At 50.3% G+C, this 18,790-nt stretch overlaps 1 pseudogene; it reads left to right on the top strand.

The window, feature by feature from the left end:
* The first annotated feature begins 843 nt into the window (after positions 1 to 843).
* Positions 844 to 15,083, top strand: LOC105816078 (annotated as a pseudogene).
* The last annotated feature ends 3,707 nt before the right edge of the window (positions 15,084 to 18,790 follow it).

Below are 18,790 nucleotides of genomic sequence, written 5' to 3'. Positions count from 1 at the left end.
CAGCAGTGGACCCTCAGGGAGAGGCATGGCTGCTGTGTGACTCTGCGTAAGGGCCAGCTTTATGGTCAAGTTTGCTTTGCCCTAGGGCAGGATTTACGGTAACAGTAGATAAAGCAGAGATCTTAGGGGCGTTCCTGGAACAGGGATTAAGCAGAGTGGAAGGGGCGGATTAGCATCCAAGATGGAGTTGCTTTAGCTTCCACGAGGGGTAGGTGTGAGAACCAGGCCAGGCGTGTGGGGTGACAGGCCAGCCATCCCACAGTGTGGGGTGACAGGCCAGCCATCCCACAGCCGCGTCCTGCCCGCCCCTCCTCCTGGCCCCGCTCCTGGGCTGAACCCACACCCCAACCCCAATCCAGGCCTGGGCCAGGCGACGTGGCAGTTAGGAGCCTCTCACAGCTCCCCCACTTCCCTGCTGGTCCTCAGGTGTCCACAGGCAGATGGGGAGGGCGAGAGAGGAACAGGGTGAGACACCAAGTCACAGCCTCGCTGGGCAAAATGGATGGTGAGAGGCGTGAGCTGCTGTCCCAAGCAGGGTCACTCCTGGCTCTCAGGGATGCTCCGGAAAGGGGCGTGGGCAGGGGAAGGGCTAGGGGACTCTTCCCAGGTGTCCTAGCTCCCCTCCCCATCTCTAGGCCCCCCAGCAGGGAGTGGCCAGGGACTGACCACACTGCCATGGTGTTTGCCAGGCCCCTGACCCCTGGGAGGCCGCCCTCTCAGGGAGGGCAGGGCTAGGGGGAGCTGCTCAGGCTCTGCCACCACCTGCTCGGTGACCTTGGGCAGGGTGCCTGCCCCTGTGAGAAATGGGAGTCATTACGGGCACTGTCACGCCTGGGGCGCAAGATGCCCAGGGACTCAGCCACCTCAGCTTCAGCGTACCTCCCACGGCCCGGCCTTCTCCTGCCTGGGCCCTACTGCCAACCCCAGGAGAGTAGCCCGGAGCCCCGGAGCCCAGGCCTCTGTCCTGTCCTCCCCTGGGGCCGGGGCCAGTGGGCTGGGCAGCAGGGCTGCAGTGCTCAGGGAAGTAGGATTGTCCCACAGGCGGCGGTAGCCACCCCTCATGCATTAGCCAGGCTGTGTGTGCTGTGGGCGGGCGTCGGGCGGCTCACTGCCTCAGGTGGCTGAGAGGGGGCTCAGGCTGCAGGGTGGCCAGTGCCCAGGCTGGGAATGGACAGCCTCCAGGCTGCTGCCCTGCCCTCCGCAGCCTGGTCCCTAAAGGCTCTGGGGCCCAGGTGTGGACTCTCTGCCCTTTCTAGACCCCTGGTGAGGACGCAGGGTTGGGGCAGCCAGGTGGGGGAAGGCTGAGGGCAGCTGCCATTTGGGCACAAGCCCACATGCTCATGCCTTTCCCCAGGACAGCTGGGCTATGCCAGGGGCCACCACCCAGAGCCTGGTGACAGCAGGACGGCTCCTCCAAGCTGACCCTGGACAGTGCCTGGAGTGGCCGTGGGGCCAGACAGTGCTCTGCTGCAGGCGGCCCCCACCCAGAAGGGGCGCGTGTGTCTCATATGGAAATTCCCGGAAAACCTGGGTTGAGAGACGGCGCTATGACAAACGGGACCTGGCGGTGCATGAGCCCCGTGTCTCCTCAGCAGCAGCCATTACTAAGATTTTGACGTATTTACTCCCCGTCCTTTCTGTTCTTGTTTTGCACGTGGCCGACCATTCGTTACCATGAAACAACAGCAGCAGCAGAGTCGGACACTGTGTCAAGCTCACGTGCCACGCAGGGCTGGGCACCGCCCGCACATCACGGCCCTCCTAGCTAGGGACTCGGAAGCCCAGGGTGACTGTGGCTGCCAATGGCAGACGGGGAGCGGGCTCGGGCCTCCCAGCTTCCAGCTGGGTGTGCGTGATCTTGTGGGGCGCTGGGCCACCCCCACACACCTGGAGAGACCCGTCAGTGCAGGGCTGGGCTGTGAGGGATGCGGGTGCCTGTGGTGCCACGTCTGACCCCACTGGCACCCTCTAGTCCCTGTTCAGGTGTGACCTTCATGATCCACATCGTGAGCACTGTGTTCTGTGGGCACCTGGGCAAGGCGGAGCTGGTGGTGGTGACCCTCGTGGTGGCTCTGAGCACCATCCTGGCCCTGCACACCCTGGGGCTTCTCCGCCGGACTCCTGGTGGGCCTGTCTGGGGTGGCCATTCAGGGCCAGGAAGACACAGCTGTTTTCACAGTCCCTGTGGCTGGACAGCTGCTTTCACAGCTGGGACCTGAGGACAGGAGATGGAGCGGCCTGGCCCACGGACACAGTGTGAGAGGGCAGAGCTGGGTGGAAGGCCGTCCCGCCACCAGTTCCCGGCCAGGTGGCGTTTCCCAGTCTGGCCTCAGCCCAGACATGGGCTCTTCTCTTCGGGCCTCGCCTGAGGAGCTCTTGTCTTCTCTTGTGTGTGGCTCCAGCTTGTCAGTGTCTGCGGTTTGTCCTCGGCAAGTGACACCTCGATGCCCCGGGTAGGTGGGCCTCCCAGAGCTGGGCAGGGTCAGAGCCAGTCCTGCAGGCGCTGCACAATGGTGCGAGGGAGGGGATTGCAAGGCCCCAGCGCTCCCCTGGATCTGGGAGCCTGTCAGATGGGCCCTGGGGTGCAGCCACCCCTGCCCCGGCTCCAAGGACCAGGTGCTGCAGGGACACAGGCCCTCCCCTCTGGAAGAGCCTGGGCCAGGGGGGAGAAAGGGATGGAAACAGTTGCCCCTTGCCCCAGAGGTCACCAAATAGAGAAAAACAATTAGGACCCCAGCCCTGGCTCACTCACCTCCTCACTCCCAAGTTCAGCATCCTCTGTGCAGGTGTGTGCTGGATGCTGAGGGGACACAGATGGGACCTGCAGGGACCCACAGTCCAGTGGGGCTGTCTGGGTGCCTCTCACTCCGGGTTTCTGGCTTCATAGTGGACATGAGGACCTGGGCTCGGTCCTGGCTGTCACTTCCCAGCAGGGCACCTGGCATGAAGCCCCATGTGCCTTCGCGCTGGTTAGGCGCTTTTGAAGAGCAGTCGCCATGACGAAGGTGCATGGGGATGGCGGCCTGGCCCAGCGTGCCCCCCAGTCACCGACGTCTCCCCGGGCACTGGCGCGGGCCTGTTGCGCAGGGCGTCATCACGTGGGGTCACCTGCAGCGGGGGCTCCTGCTGCTCTGCGGCTCTTCAGGCGGGACCTGCTGTGTCCAGGGCGGTGCAGAGCCCGGCAGGGCAGATGGACGTCCGGCCTTCGCTGCGGAGGAAAGGCCAGAAATACTAAACAATTCGGGATTCGCATCGTGTTTGCATTCGCGTGCCGGCACATAGTTGGAGCTTCATAGGTGCTTTTTAAGAAATGAAGTCTGTGCGCTACCCCATACTCCAAAAAGGAGAAAGATGACTGGGCCGATTTCTGATGAATTACAGAGTTTATTATTCAATTTAGAAATGCCTTCTCACGGGGATGCTTTGTTCATTTTATATTATGTACACTTCATTTCTTGATAAGCATTTCTCGATAAGTTACAACTTTTTTTTTTTACCTTACAAACCACATATTACTCTGAATTTAAGCTCCCTAGTCAGGAAACTCGGGTGGTTGGGTCCTTGGGCTCCGCCTCCTGCCACCTGCCGAGCATGTGGTAGCAGCACCCGCTGATGCTGGCTGAGATCCGCAGGCCCGGTAAAGTCTCTCCTCCAACCTGGGGCCCAGGGCATCCCCACTGATTTTTTGACTTAAAAATCTTTGAATGTGGCTGGGTGCGGTGGCTCACGCCTGTAATCCTAACACTCTGGGAGGCCGAGGCAGGTGGATCGTTTGAGCTCAGGAGTTCGAGACCAGCCTGAGCAAGAGCGAGACCCCGTTTCTACCAAAAAATAGAAAGAAATTAGCTGGACAACTAAAAATATATAGAAAAAATTAGCCGGCATGGTGGCGCATGCCTGTAGTCCTAGCTACTTGGGAGGCTGAGGCAGGAGGATCACTTGAACCCAGGAGTTTGAGGTTGCTGTGAGCTAGGCTGACGCCATGGCACTCTAGCCCGGGCACCAGAGTGAGACTGTCTCAAAAAAAAAAATTTTTTTTGAACGTATATGCAAATCTCATTCCTTGTGATATCTGTCTTTGATGAGCTTAAAAAGACTTAACCCATTTCGAGATTATATAAACATTTGCCTATATTTTCTTTGAACCTTTTTAGAGTCTCTATTTTTATATTTAAGACCGTAATCCATCTAACAAAATTTTTCTAACACCATTTATTGAATATTCCCCTCCTTTCTCCATTAATTTGTTAAATACTAAATTAATAAACAGTGTATCTATTTGGGTCCGTTTCTGGGATTCTAGACTGACCCAGTGACCTGTGTGTCTCATCTGGAACCCAGCGCTTCACTATTTGACTTGCGGCTTAGTAATACCTGTTGCAACCTGGCAGTGCTGGGTGGCAGAGGGCCTTGCCAGGCTGAACTCGTCTTCTGACAGTGTAGCCTCCATGGCAGCAGGGGATGGAGTTCTTGGCGAGGGAGCTGGGCAAGGGAGTGGGCCAGGGTGAAGGCAGGGTGCCCCTACAGCAGGTGCAGGCCTGTCAGGGTGTACCCAGGCACACCCACCTCTCTGCAAGGCTAGAGCCATGACACCGCTGGGGCCTGGCCAACTATGGATCTCTTCCGTATCATTGAACCACCGGAAAGGGCTGATCCTTTCTCCTCTGAGTCTTCCCTGTAAATCACATGTTGGCTCTTCAGAGCCAGGTGATGGGTTTCTCAGCCAGGACCACTGGGGTGGGGTCAGCTGGAAACCTCCTATGAAGATAGCACTGTGGTGTCTCCTTTATCAAATAAGTCAAGGCCCCTCCATAAAATGCTGTTGCAAGATGTAACTGCCAGTGATAGTAATAATACTATTGACTAGTAACGCATGATGCTTGGCTAACACTTGGCATGCTCAAATGTACCATATGTTGTTTTGTAAGCACTTTGCAATATTGCCTTTACAATGTATTAATATATGTAAAATATTAAATATATATTAAGTATACAAACACACAATTATCCCCATTGCAGATGAGGAAACTGAAGCTCAGAGAGGTTAAGTAACTTGCCCATGATCACTCAGCTCAGAGGAGGCAGAGCCAGGATTTGAACCCAGGCAGTCTAGTTCTAGCTCCGTACTCTTAATCACTATTCTACACTGAAAAGAAGTGGAGAGAAGGATGGGGCGAGGAAGGTGCGGGCCCTGGACCAGGCTTCAGTTGATGCCCACCCTGCTCCCCTTCACAGAGGAAAGAAAGGGGAGGGACAGTGCCCCCAATACATGCACTACTACACTTTCTCCCTACACACCCCCCGCTGCCCTCTCCAGCCAGGGAGGGCCTGCCACCCCCTGTGGGGTCCTGAACCTGCTCAGCATAGGCCGCTCACAGCCAGCATGGCTCCATTCCTGCCATCCCCTTGTCCAAGGCCACTCCCTCCAGATCCATTTTTTTTTTTTTTGAGACAAGGTCTTGCTCTGTCGCCCAGGCTAGAGTGCCGTGGTGTCAGCCTAGCTCACAGCAACCTCGAACTCCTGGGCTCAAGCAATCCTCCTGCCTCGGCCTTCCGGAGTGCTAGGATTATAGGCGTGAGCCACCATGTCCAGCCCCTCCAAATTCTTATCTCCAAAGCTAGAGCCAGGCCCTGGGGTGGCCATGCCCCATGGATTTGGCTCCGGTGGGCCTATGGTGTGCACAGGCCCCTGGGTTACCTTCCTAAGCCGATGGAGGGCCGGCTTGGCAGCCAGGGGCCTGCTAGGCTGCTTGCCCTGTGAGCAGGTGTGTCGCAGCGTGCTCTTCCAGAGCCAGCGTGCCTGCTGTCTCCTCTGTAGCAGAGTAGGAGCCTGAAAGGGCCTCCCTCCAAGGCAGGGCTACAGTCCAGGTGGCTGCGTGGGCTTCAGCCCCACCCAAGGGGTCCCAGACATACTTTGATGAAGTAATTGCCCCAAACTAGGTTACCTATATCTGGGAAGGAATATCTGTTAATGTTCATTCGGTGTTTTTCTGGTTGTTGTTGTTGATTTGTTTTGGCTTGCTTTTTATACAGGCAGTTTTTCTTATGGTCTGCTGGCAAAATATTTATGAAATCAGGTACAGGTTGTTGGCTAGAGGGGCAGCCCCTTCCCCAGCACACTGCGCCATTGCAGTGGGAGGGGCGCCTGGAGTCTTCTGGCTTCTTTCCACCATCTGTGAACCAGCCACACTGGGTCGTGACCTCTGGCATAGGGGCCAGCAAGAGGCTGGGTGTCCCAGCCTCTTCCACCTCCCTGCCCCCGAAATAGGATGGCTAGAAGAGCAGGCAGAGTCCCCATTCTAATCCCCATGTGCTGCCTGGGCTTGACCACTGTCCCCTGGTCCCACCCACACCTTAGCAAGGCCAGCTTTCATTTATTTCAGAAGATCATCTGGCCCCAGGTCCTCAGCGGTGTGGTGGGCAGCTGTGTCAATGGCGTGGCCAACTACGCCCTGGTTTCTGTGCTGAACCTGGGGGTCAGGTGAGTCTGGGGCTGGTGGGCTGGAGGGGCCTGGTCGGGGGCGCTGCCCACTTAGCACCCCACCCCTGACTGGGGCAGGTCAGTCTTCATTCTTGCCCTGCCCGTGCCATCCACAAGTGAGGGGGTCATAGGGAACTGGAGGGACCTGCTAGTCCCCTGGGTCCTGAGAACACCCACAGCACCTCAGTTTGGGGCCCAATCGGGTGGGAGGAGAGCCACTCCTCACCCCTGCCCCAGCCCACCAGGGGAGGCTGAGAAGTCGGCACTGGCAGGTGGCTCCCAGGACACTGTAGTAACAGCTGCCTAGGTGGAGCCATAGCCGCCAGGGGCCCCTGTGGGCCCGGCATCAGTCCAATCCAGGACTGGGTGCCGGCAGGGCCATGCCTGCCCCACACTGGCTCTCAGCAGGGAGCCCCCTCCTCCAGGGGGTGGAGAAGGCCCTGGGCAGCTCAAGGGCAGAGCTGGTGTGGGTCCTCGCCCTGACCTCCCTTCTTTCTCAGGGCTTAGCTCACGCCACCACCATCTCCCCATTCATGCAGACTGTCTTCCTCTTTCTCTGCATTGTGCTGAAGAAGCTGCACCTGGGGACGTGGGCAGCGCTCAGTGAAGAGTCGAAGCAGCCTGAAAATCAGAAGGCTGGGGCTGGACACCTAGAGACACCTCGTCTACTCCAACCCCTGCCCCCTATTTGCAGATGAGAAAGCCCAGCCCCAAGAACAACAGAGACTGTCCAGAGTCACACAGAAAATCGGCAGCAGGGCTGAGACCTGGACTTGGGTTGCCTGCCCCTGATCCCACTGCCTTCCCCCGCCCTCGTCACGCCCTCATCATGCCCCACGCGCCAAGTTCATCTGGAAAGACCACACAGGGGCAGCCTGCAGGGTGTTCCATGAGAACTGGGCAGGATCTGCCTGGCCGGCTGAAGGCCAAGCAGGAACAGCTTTTTGTTGTTGTTGCCAGTCTGCCCTTCAATATCACTTGCCCCTTTGCCCCCAGAACAGAGCAGCAACCTCTCAGCCCAGGGTCTGGGATGTCTCCTTGGCTGGGCAGACAGTGGTGTCTGGCTACATGTGTGCCTCTCCCCTGAGCCTGCTCAGCGTGGTGGATCTCTCTGCCCAGGCTGTCATCTACGAGGTGGCCACAGCGACCCACACGGTGAGGCTACTCGGGGTGCCTTCCCCACCCCCCCACCTGATGGTCTGGAGGTGATTCTTATTATTATACAAACGGTTTCCACTGAAATTTTCTTCTTACAGGGAGCTTTTCTGGTATACTTCCGACCACATTCGCCTCCTTCAAATCTGTTTACTCACTTGATTTTGATTTCAGTGGCCAGGCCTGCCTGTGATGTCTCTGACGGGGCGGGTGGCGGTGGGTTGGTTGGCTCACTGGGGGTATCCCCACCTTCTCCCGGCCCCGGACGTCACTGCCTCGTCGGCAACCGCGGATGCGCTCCCTCCTCACGCTGCCTGCCTTCCCCTCCTGCCTTCCACTGTCCTCCCTTTTGGCCCAGACTGAAGAACGGCTCCACCCCGTCCTGGCCTCTCCCTGGCTCAGGAGCCCACCCCATCCCAGGGCCTGGACAGCCGCCTGACAGTTCCTTATCTGTGACCCTAGATCCCCATAGGGCTCAGCATCGTGGTCTGTTGTCGGAGTGGGGATGGCTCTGGGAGCTGCGGATACTGTGCAGGCCAAGCGATCGGCGTCTCAGGCGTGCTCTGCACAGGTGAGTGGGAGTCCTCTCCTGGTGGGCCTTGGAACATCAGCATGAGTGAGTCAAGGGCCTGGGCCAGAGGGAGGCCTGGTACGTAGGAGGCAGAGCTGCCAGGTTTCCAAACCTGCTGTACCTGCCATCTGACCCTACTCATCACTGGTAAAAATATACCACAGTTGGTTTTTCAGGATGCCCAACAGGGTGCTCAGGACCAGGGAAATGCCAACTGGAAAAGACAAAAGGAACAGCACTGACAGACCCTGATCCATGGGGGACCCCAGCTTGGATCAGTAAAGGGGTGACCCCTAATCAGTGCATCTCACCCCAGCTGCTGAGCTGACAGCTGCCCCTCCCTGAGCAGCAGACTTCTCCCCTTCCCTGCTGCTGGAATTCTGGGACTCTCCAGGAGACAGTCTGGCTTCTACCACTTACCTTAGATAAAAGTGCGACTCTTTGGAGGCTGTCTTGCCCAGCACTCTCCCTCCAGCTGCCCAGGGTCCTTCTGCAAGCCTGGCTCTCCCTGCATCCCCATGAGCTCCGGAGCTGCCCTTCCCACCCTCAGAATGAACCACTTTTTTTTTTTTTTTTGAGACAGAGTCTCACTGTGCTGCCTGGGCTAGAGTGCCGTGGCGCCATCCTAGCTCACAGCAACCTCAAACTCCTGGGCTCAAGCGATCCTCCTGCCTCAGCCTCCCAAGTAGCTGGGACTACAGGCATGCGCCACCATGCCCAGCTAATTTTTTCTATATATTTTTAGTTGTCCAATTAATTTCTTTCTATTTTTTTAGTAGAGACGGGGTCTCGCTCTTGCTCAGGCTGGTTTCGAACTCCTGAGCTCACACAATCCGCCCGCCTCCGCCTCCCAGAGAGCTAGGATTACAGGCGTGAGCCACTGCGCCCGGCCCTGAACCACTCTTGTGTTCTCTAACAACACGGCTCTGCTTTCTGAGACTGGCAGGTTCAGATCAGCTTCTCTGTGGAGAGCAGTGGTTCTCAAGCTTTAGCCTGTGTGGGCGTCCCTGGGAGGGCTGGTCAAACACAGACTGCTAGGCCTCATGCAGCAGGATTGGGTTCAGTGGGTAGGAGACAGGGTTTTGAGAATCTACATTTCTAACAAGTCACCAGGTGATGCTGATGCTGCTGGTCCGGGGCGCCCACTCTGAGGACCACTGGAGGAAAATCATTCTGTGTTGCCCTCCCAACAACACTGCGGGAGAGTGTCTAATCCAAACTCTAATGCAGGCAGCTTCAAGCCCTGTGATTCAAGGCTTCTGGATGTAGAGGGCTGGGGTATATTTTTACCAGTGATGAGTAGGTAATCAGTTTTCTACACTGACTTCTGGAAAATGTCAGAGTGGTTCCCGGCTGGTCCTCAGAGGCTTGTCACACACCTCTAAATCAGGGCATCTCAACCTCAGCACTACTGGCTCAGCACTGGGTCCAAAGGAAGCAGGAACAGCCCAGAGCTGGCTCTTGCTGGGAGGAAGCCAACATCTGTGCTTGTCCACGCTAGGCCTTCACAACCTGCTTATCCACAGAGGGGCAGCACAGAACTGTGGGGGCTCTTCTGAAGTTTCAGATGTGGCCCACAGAGGCATAGGAAACTCAGGGCTAGGAGTGCCAGCTCCATTTGTGTGGGGAAACTACCTCTATTCCAGAGATACAGGGGCTGGTGGAATAGAAGGGGTATACATGGGTCTGGAAGGACACAGTCAGTCTTAGTGTTCCCAGTGAGTGTCCTTCCCTTTCTTCTGCAGAGATGCCATTGCCCTGGTTAACAAGGCCTTGCTGATTTTTAGCATCTTTCATCTATTTGAGGCCATCTGTGTGGGCACCACTGTCCAGGACACAGTTCATGTTCATTTGCCCTCCCTGAGACCTTGTGGGGCTGTGAGGACTAACTTGTTAATACGTGTGAGGGGCTGAGAGTAAGTGCCCAAAGTATCTGCCAATAGTAGTTGTATTATTATTCCAATGGCTCACCTCTTTGCAACTCCAACAAGCCAAAAAATCAATGCAGATTAGCAAAGAAGTGAAAAACTGCACCAGTGTAAACTCATGAATCTTTCTCTTCCTGATTTCTAACAGGCCATGGGGACATGGGCACTGACCCCTGCCCCAGATTGGTCAGGAGTTCAATAGCAACCACATCCTGTTGCCAGAGCAGAGGGGCATTTCTACAGGGGAATGGATTAACCCAGAATGCAGAAGGACCTGAGTTTTCTGCTCCTTTGATTACTAAAGAACAGGTCCCACATAATGCAAATTTGAATTTGATTTTTAAAAAGAATGAGAAAACCACCACCAAAAACTCCAGACACTAAAGTCTCATTTAATAAGCAGAATTTGAACTCATATGACTCCTGCTTCCCATCATGAGTTATGCGAATTCTTTAGGAACACACCCCTTGCCTAAAATCCCACAACTCTGCAGAGGGATGTGCTTTTAATTAGCAACACAGAACACCACACTCCAGGCCTTTCCTTGCCTGGGGAAAAACACCTGTATGATAAGTATCAACTCATAAAAAGCCTATTGAAAGAAATTATATTTATTGAGGATTTTTCCAAAGGACTTTGTGCACTCCACCCAGTTCACTAAATATTCTAGGATTTGCTTTTGAATCAAGCTGGACATTCACAAAGCAACATGCTGGGGCCACATGTTCTTAGTTCCAGCAGAACTACTTTTGCTGGGCTGTGTTCTGGCATCATATTCAGAGCCTTCATCAAGGAACATTAAACAGAACTATTTTAGGGAACCCATTATTTCTTCTCTCATAGGATATTATTAAGTATACTATTTATGAATCAAAACTTCCATAAACATTCATGTGCAGGTTTTTGTGTGGACATATTTTTAACTCATTTGAGAAAATATCTGGGAGCATGGCTGCTTGATAGTGTAAGACTAGGTCTCTGCTACACGTATACATGGCCTCCGGTCAACTTGGGATACGCAGAGAATTTATCAGCACCCTCCACCCCCTTGGCTGTTTCACCTCATGAAACTCTCTGTTAAATCCTTGTTTAGTCCACTGGGTTCATGGCTTCTCCCAAACAAGGGGCCCACAACCTCAGGCTGGTGGGACCACTGGCCTTTCCTGTGAGCCTGCCACTGAAATTGCCACTTTAATTCATAATGCTCTAAATCAGGGCATCTCAACCTCAGCACTACTGGCATGTTAGACCAGATAATTCTTTGCTGTAGGGGGGCTGCCCTGTGCATGGCAGGATGTTTAGCAGCATCCTTGGTCTTCATCTTCATTCACGAGATGCCAGTAGCACCCCCCAAGTTGTAACAATGGAAACCATCTCCAGAAATTACCGAATGTCCCCTGGGGGCAAAATCACCCCCAGTTGAGCAATACTGGTCCAGAGCACATCAATTATGATTTGAGAGAAGTCTTTTTTTAGCCAAAAAAGATTACAGTGCCATGATATATAATAACCAGAAACGCGCGCACCACATTTCAAGGTGCAAGAGGCACACATCTCCTATCCCAGTGCATTACCTCTTTGCTCAAACGCGTACAAGCAAACCACAAAATACTCCCCATCCCCCTCACATGAACAAAATAAAAATAACCAACTATCTGTTGGTCAACAGTGTGGACAGAGCATGAGCTGTGCCTGTAGTTCATTAGATTTGGGATCAAGCTAGGAGAATGAAACTAATCAAATAAAGCAAACAGTATTTTTTCCAGAGCAATCGTCGTCCCTGAGATGAGACATAATCAGACAGCAGTGGGTGAGGGCTGCCTGTCTCACATGGGTAAGCTGGCACCTTTGCTTGCCATGTGTGGTGGGCAAAACAATGGCCCCCAAAGATATCCACACCGTAATCCTCAGAACCTGTGAGTGACACACGGCAAATGGGACTTCGCAGATGTGATCAAGGTGAGGATCTTGTGACAGGGAGATTATCCAGATGGGCGCAATGCAATCATGAGGGTCCTCAGAAGAGGGAGGCAGGAAGGTCCGAGTCAGAGGAGATGTGAGGATGGAAGCAGAGGCTGGAGTGATGCAGGGCCATGAGCCAAGGAATGCAGGAATTCCAGAAGCTGGGAAAGGCAAGAAACAGATTCTCCCCTAGAGCCTGCAGATGGCACCAGCCCTTGATTTTGGTGCAGTGAGACCCATTTTAAACTTCTAACCTCCAAAATTGTAAACTAATAAATTTTTTCTTTACAGAAGTAATCAAGTTAAATAAAATAATAAATTTATGTTATTTTAAGCCACTAAGTTTGCGGTAATTTGCTATGGCAGCCACAGGAAACCAACAGACCACGTCTCCACCATGTGAAGCCTAGACCAACTGGGGTTTGATCACCAGCTCTACTTTTACTTTCCAGTGAGGCAGTGATGGTGTGGAGGCGAAGCCGGGTGCTCCAGAGTTGTAGTCAAAACACAGTTACTTCTGTGTAACATGGGCAAAGGGATCTGACCTCTCCGTGACAGCCTCCTCAGGGAATAGAGATAATGCTGTGAGAATTCAAGGAAGCAACACTTAGGAAAGTGCCTACTGCACATGACACCTGCTCTCGGTCTCATCATTGCTATCCTCTTTCCCCTTTCTGCCTCCCCTCCCAGTGTGTCTATGGTGGAGTCCTGAGAGGAACCGGGCAGCTGGCCTTTGGTGCCATTGTGAATGCCATCATATATTACATCATCGGCCTCCCACTGGGTGTCGTCCTGACCTTTGTGGTCAGAATGAGAATCATGGGTATGTAGTATGAGGAAAAGTTGAGAGAGGCCTAGGATGGTCATCGGACACTCTTCCCATTGTCACTTGTCTCCTACAGGCCCCTGGCTGGAAATGCTGGCCTGTGCCTATATTGCCCTGTTGGACTGGAAGCTAGCTGGGGAGGAGACCAGTAGATCAGCAGCCCCTGGCCATGAGATACACTCTGCACCTGGCCCAACGAGGCAGCCAGAAATACCCTGAGCACGTCAGGACTGGGCGGCAGTGATCTATGGAATGTCGGGTGGGGGGGTCATAGAGGGGGTACCTGAGCCTTAGCAGTTGCTCCTGCCATTGTAATTGGCCAGTATAAGCAGTGCACTCCACAGTTACAAAGAGAAACACAAAACCAAAATCCTTCCTTAGATAATCCCACCTGTGGAAAACGAAACAAAAGCAAAGAGCTCAAATTAGTCTGAACCCAGATGAGCCCCCAAGAGTGTGCCTTGACTTTGGAAGAGGTAATAAAATCACCCTGCCCACCATCCTTTTTTTAAACAGGGAAGGGAAGCCTCTGCTCCCTCAGATATAGTAAAGGCACAACTCCAAGCAGAGCACATAAGGGGTGTTCTCTCATAGACCCTGAATCCCATAAGGGTATGGGTCTGCCTTTGTGCACAGATAAAGTCATCCTGACACTTAAGAAACTGCATATAGATTTAAAACAATAATTAAAAGAAAAAAAAACCAAAAAACAAAAAACCAGGCCAGTGATGGTAAAGTGCTGGGCTGGCAGGCTGACCTAGGTAAGCTCTTTTCTTTAGGCTCAGAAACACATGGCGGGGCTGCAGCTGCAGTAGCAGCAGAAAGTAGAGAGCAGAAAGCCCAGACCTGGGCCTGAGAAAGTGGTCATATATTCCAGTAACGTTGTCACAGCTGCTTCTGCTTTGGTGCACACGTAAATGTCAGTGGCACATTTCTCCTGGCCACCCTCTTGTGTCTCATGCAATTGGAAACCGTGCAAGCCCAAGCTGTTTTTCATCTTATCATCATGAAAATGATGTCCTAAGCGCTATGAAGACAACATCTATTGTTTAACAGGCATGCAAATACCAGGCCCTGCACCAAGTACTCTTCATCCTTGGCCTTGAGAGGTAACCAGACATCTTCCCATCCTCAGATGAGGAAGCAAGACTGAAAGAACTTAGGTACTTTCCCCTCCATCCCACAACTCATAAAGGCAAGAGACAAGATCGGAGCTCCGACCCATCAGACTCTAAAGCTTGTGTACTCCCTCACTGAACTCCACCCTGGGATGGAAGGCTATCGCCTGGCCTCTACCTGTAAGTCCAGGGAGGTCAGCCTGGCTTGACCCATGGGCTCTGGGGGGCAATTCCACTATCTAACTCTCTCCACTCTATCAGGCAGACAAGCACCTCTATGGTTTATGCCCAACTTTCATGTAATGAAATAATGGTACCCTCTTGCCCTAGTGCTAATCCTGAGTGCCAGGTGTGTGCGTAAATATCCCCAAATTCTCAGAGATTATGTCTCCGTGACCTCATCTCATCCTAGGTTATCCCTTAATCAGTGCAGTAGTGAGCAAACTGACAAAAACTCTGGGAACTTAAATTGTCACCAGAGAATACAGTAAGACATGATCAACTAAGTGCTTAATAAACACTTTTGATGTCATGCATAAAAGTTATATTCAATGTGTCATATGTCTTCACCAGGACAGGCTCAGATAGGAATACTCCTCACCTGATCCTAGTAGTAGGCTTCATCTGTACATCAGGTTCTCAGTTTAAGATGCTTTCCCACATATTTCCTTCTCTAATCTTGCCTGTAAAGTAGATAAGGCAGGTATTTTACTGGCATAACCTTCTGTGCAGTATAACACATGCAGCCAGGCGAAGCTTCCTGATTCCAAGGCCAAAGCTCTTCTCCCGACCCCCTGGACTACTGAGTTTGCTCCTGTTTGCTTCTGCAGTGGCTGTGGGCAGCTCCCCTGGCATTAACTTGATGATGTATTGAAAGCCTAGATGCCACATGGACCTCTCCAGGACTCCAGAGGTGGCCTATGCCCTTTTAGCTCCTGCTGAAAGCAGACTGTCAGCCAAACAGCTGGTCATCTGCTGCGGGGCTGCTCTAGGTACACTGATGGTGGGGCTCTCATGAGGGTCCTGACCACCAGACACTAGCAAAGCAGCTGAAAAATAGAAAGACGATCAAAAGTGGCCACTCCCAGCACACACACACCCTCGGTCTGCCCTACAAAAGCACCAATAGGATCCAGTATGGGTGGACGCTTTGAACCACTGCTCAATAAAAGACCTTCAGCTGGTACCTCATGGTGACATTCAGAGGGATCTGAACAGAGAAGATCGATGGTTCTGGTCAGATTGGATTTTTTTCCTCTGGCTTGGATTGTTCTAGAAGACATCAGCCAACTGGAAGAGTGAGAATCCTGAGATTGTCACTATTACTAATAATGTAAAAGGCTTCAAATGGGAGATTTCAAATAAACAAAATCATAAAACCACTGTTACGTTAAAAATTACATATTTCCTGAGCACCGTCTCCTGCCCAAGCTTGTTCATAAAGCCTCTGTGAAGCTCTGAGACACCAGTGGGCTGTGTCGAGGCAACCAACACCCGTGCAACCCCTGCAGATACAGGTGCTGTGACAGCCCAGGCGGCTGTCTACATGCCCTTCTTCCCCGTTTCTCCAGTTCGTTCCATCATTTTCCTTATCACAGACTTTGAGAAACACTTGTTACCACACTTTTTCCTATAGTAGTGATATGATATAAACAAGGGCACCAAACCCAGACTTTTGCCACATAGCCTCAGGACAGAATTCAACACTGATCCAAATTCTTAGATGCTTTTCTTTGAGGCCTGGCATTGGTGAACACCTTTGGGCTCAATGATCAATCAGGCCACACACAGGCATCAAAACTGGAGGACAGTGTAGAGCTGCCACTAGCTACACAGCTTTAGCATTTCTAGCTGGAAGCGCAGTAACAAAACACATTTATCAATCAAAGCCAACAGGAAGAAAAGGCTGCATAGAGTGCACACCCCTGTTCTGAAAAGTCAACATGCTATGAATTGAGTTCCATAGTCTTCAGTGTCTACAGTGACATTCCAGGCCTTCCTCACAGGAAGACAGAAGCTCATATCCTTGTCTGTGACAAAAATACCTTAGTGAGCTTCTATCACCCAAACAAAACAACTAGGTACAGAGCACAGCAAAGTCATCAGTGAAGCAATTCTAGATTCTATGGCACTGTTTGTCCAAGAGTGTTAGCTGGTTAATAGGTATTAAGGACAAGGAAGTTTGGGAAACAACACACACTAGTACTTCAACGGTTCTACAAGACTTGAGTCCTTTAATATGGTGATATGCTTTTGCAGACCACAGGATTGGTGGTAGGGCCATTTTTTGTGTCAAATCTTGTGGGATGAGTGTTCTACGAATGTGCTTAGAGAAACACTTTTTTTTTTGCCTTTGTAACATTTTTTTTCATTTTCTATTTTTATAGATTTAGGTGGTACAAGTGCAGTTTTGTTATATGGGTATAGTGCATAGTTGTGAAGTCTGGGCTTATAGTGTAACCATCACCCAAATACTGTACATTGTACCCATAAAGTAACTGTTCATCCCTCAACCCCCTTCCACCTTCTCATCCTTCTAAGTCTCCAATGTCTATTATTCCAATCTATGTCCATCTATTTGTTGGCTGTAGGTATGTATGCATTCTTCATTCTGTTCCACTGACCTGTGTCAATTTTTATACAGTACCACGCTACTTTGGTTACTATAGTCTTGTATAATTTGAAGTCAGGTAATGTGATACCTCCAGCTTTGTTCTTTTGGGATCTTTTTTGGTTCCATATGAATTTTAGGATTGTTTTTTCTAATTCTGTGAAAAATGACATTTTGATAGGAATTGCATTGAATCTGTACAGTGCTTTGGGCAGTATTGTAATTTTAATGATATTGATTCTTCTAATCCATGAATATAGAATGTTTTTTCATTTTTTTGTGTCATCTATAATCTTTTTCATCAGTGTTTTGTAGTTATCCTTGTAGATTTTTTCACCTCCTTGCTTAAATGTATTTCTAGGTGTATTTTTTTTGTATTAATAACTACTGAAAATGAGGCAGCCAGTTAGCTCAGTTGGTTAGAGTGTGGTGCTAATAACTACTGAAAATGGAATTGTCTTCTGGATTTTGTGTCTGGCTTAATAGTGTACAGAAATGCTACTAATTTGTGTATGTTGATTTTGTATCCTGAAACTTTCCTGAATTCATTGATCAAATCCAGGAGTCTTTTGGCAGAGTCTTTATGGTTTTCGAGGTATACAATCATATCGTCAGCAAAGATAGATAATTTGACTTCCTCTTTTCCAGTCTGGATGTGTTTTCTTTCTTTCCCTTGCCTGTTCTGGCTAGGACTTCCAGCAGTATGTTGAATAGGAATGGTGAAAGTAGGCATCCTTGTCTTATTTCAGTTCTTAGGGGGGTACGATGTTGGCTATTGGTATGTCATATATGGTTTTTATTATAATATTTTGAGGTATGTTCCTTTTATGCCTAGTTTTTTGAGGGTTTTATCATGAAGAGATGCTGAAATTTATCAAATACTTTTTCTGCATCTATTGAGATGGTCATATGGTTTTTGTTTTTAATTCTGTTTATATAGTGGATCCCATTTATTGACTTGCATATATTGAACCATCCTTGCATCCTGGAATAAAACCCACTTGATTGTAGTGTATATTATATTTCTGATGTGCTGGTGGATTCAATTTGCTAGTATTTTGCTGGGGATTTTTGCATCTATGCTTATCAGGGATATTTGCCTGTAGTTTTCTTTTTTTGTTGTGTCCTTGCCTGGCTTTATCAGGGTGATACTGGCTTCACAGAATGACTTAGGTAGGATTCCTTCCTTCTTGATTTTTTTAGAACTGTTTCAGCAGGATTGGTACTAGTTCTTCCTTGTATGTCTGGTAGAATTCTGCTGTCTGTCTGGTCTTTGGCTTTTTTTGTAAGATTTTTTTGTTACTGATTCAACCTCATTACTTGTTATGGCTCTGTTCAGGATTCCTATTTCTTCCTGGTTCAATCTGGGGAGTTTGTATGTTTCCAGGAACTTAACCATTACTTCTAGGTTTCCTAGTTTGTGAGCATAGAGTTGTTTACAATAGTCCCAGATGACCTTTTACATTTCTGTGGTATCAGTTATAATGTCTTCTTTTACATTTCTGGTTGTTTATTTGAATCATCTCTCTTCTTGGCTAGTCTAGCTAGCCGTCTATTAATTTTATCTTTTCAAAGAACCCTTTTTGTTTTGTTGATCTTTTGTAATTTTTTTAGTCTCAATTTCATTTAGTTCTGCTCTGATCTTTGTTATTTTTTTTTTGTACAACTAGCTTTGGGTTTTGTTTTTTTAGTGCCTTGAGGTGCTATGTTAGATTTTTAATTTGCAATCTTTCTGTTTTCTCAATATAGGCATTTAACACTATAAACTTCCCTGTCAACAGTGCTTTTGCTATATCCCAGAAGTTTTGGTATGTTGTGTCTTGCTTTTCATTTCACACAATTTTTTTATTTCCATCTTAACTTCATCATTAACCTAAAGATTCTTCAGGAGCAGGATGTTTAAGTTCCATGTATTTGTATAGTTTCAAGAATTCCTCTTGGAATTGATTTTTAGTTTTATTCCATTGTGGTCTGAGAAGATACTTGAAATGATTTTGATTTTTTAAAATTTATTGAGACTTGTTTTGTGGCCTAAGAGAAACAGGTATCACCTAACCCCGGTGAGATTGGCCTCTATCAAAAAAACACAAAACAACAAATGTTGGCGAGGATGTGGAGAGACAGGAACACTTTTACA

This window comes from Propithecus coquereli, unplaced genomic scaffold, assembly GCF_000956105.1.
Source record: "Propithecus coquereli isolate 6110/MARCELLA unplaced genomic scaffold, Pcoq_1.0 Scaffold355, whole genome shotgun sequence".
Lineage (NCBI taxonomy): Eukaryota > Metazoa > Chordata > Mammalia > Primates > Indriidae > Propithecus > Propithecus coquereli.
This window is presented reverse-complemented; position numbering and strand designations above follow the sequence as displayed.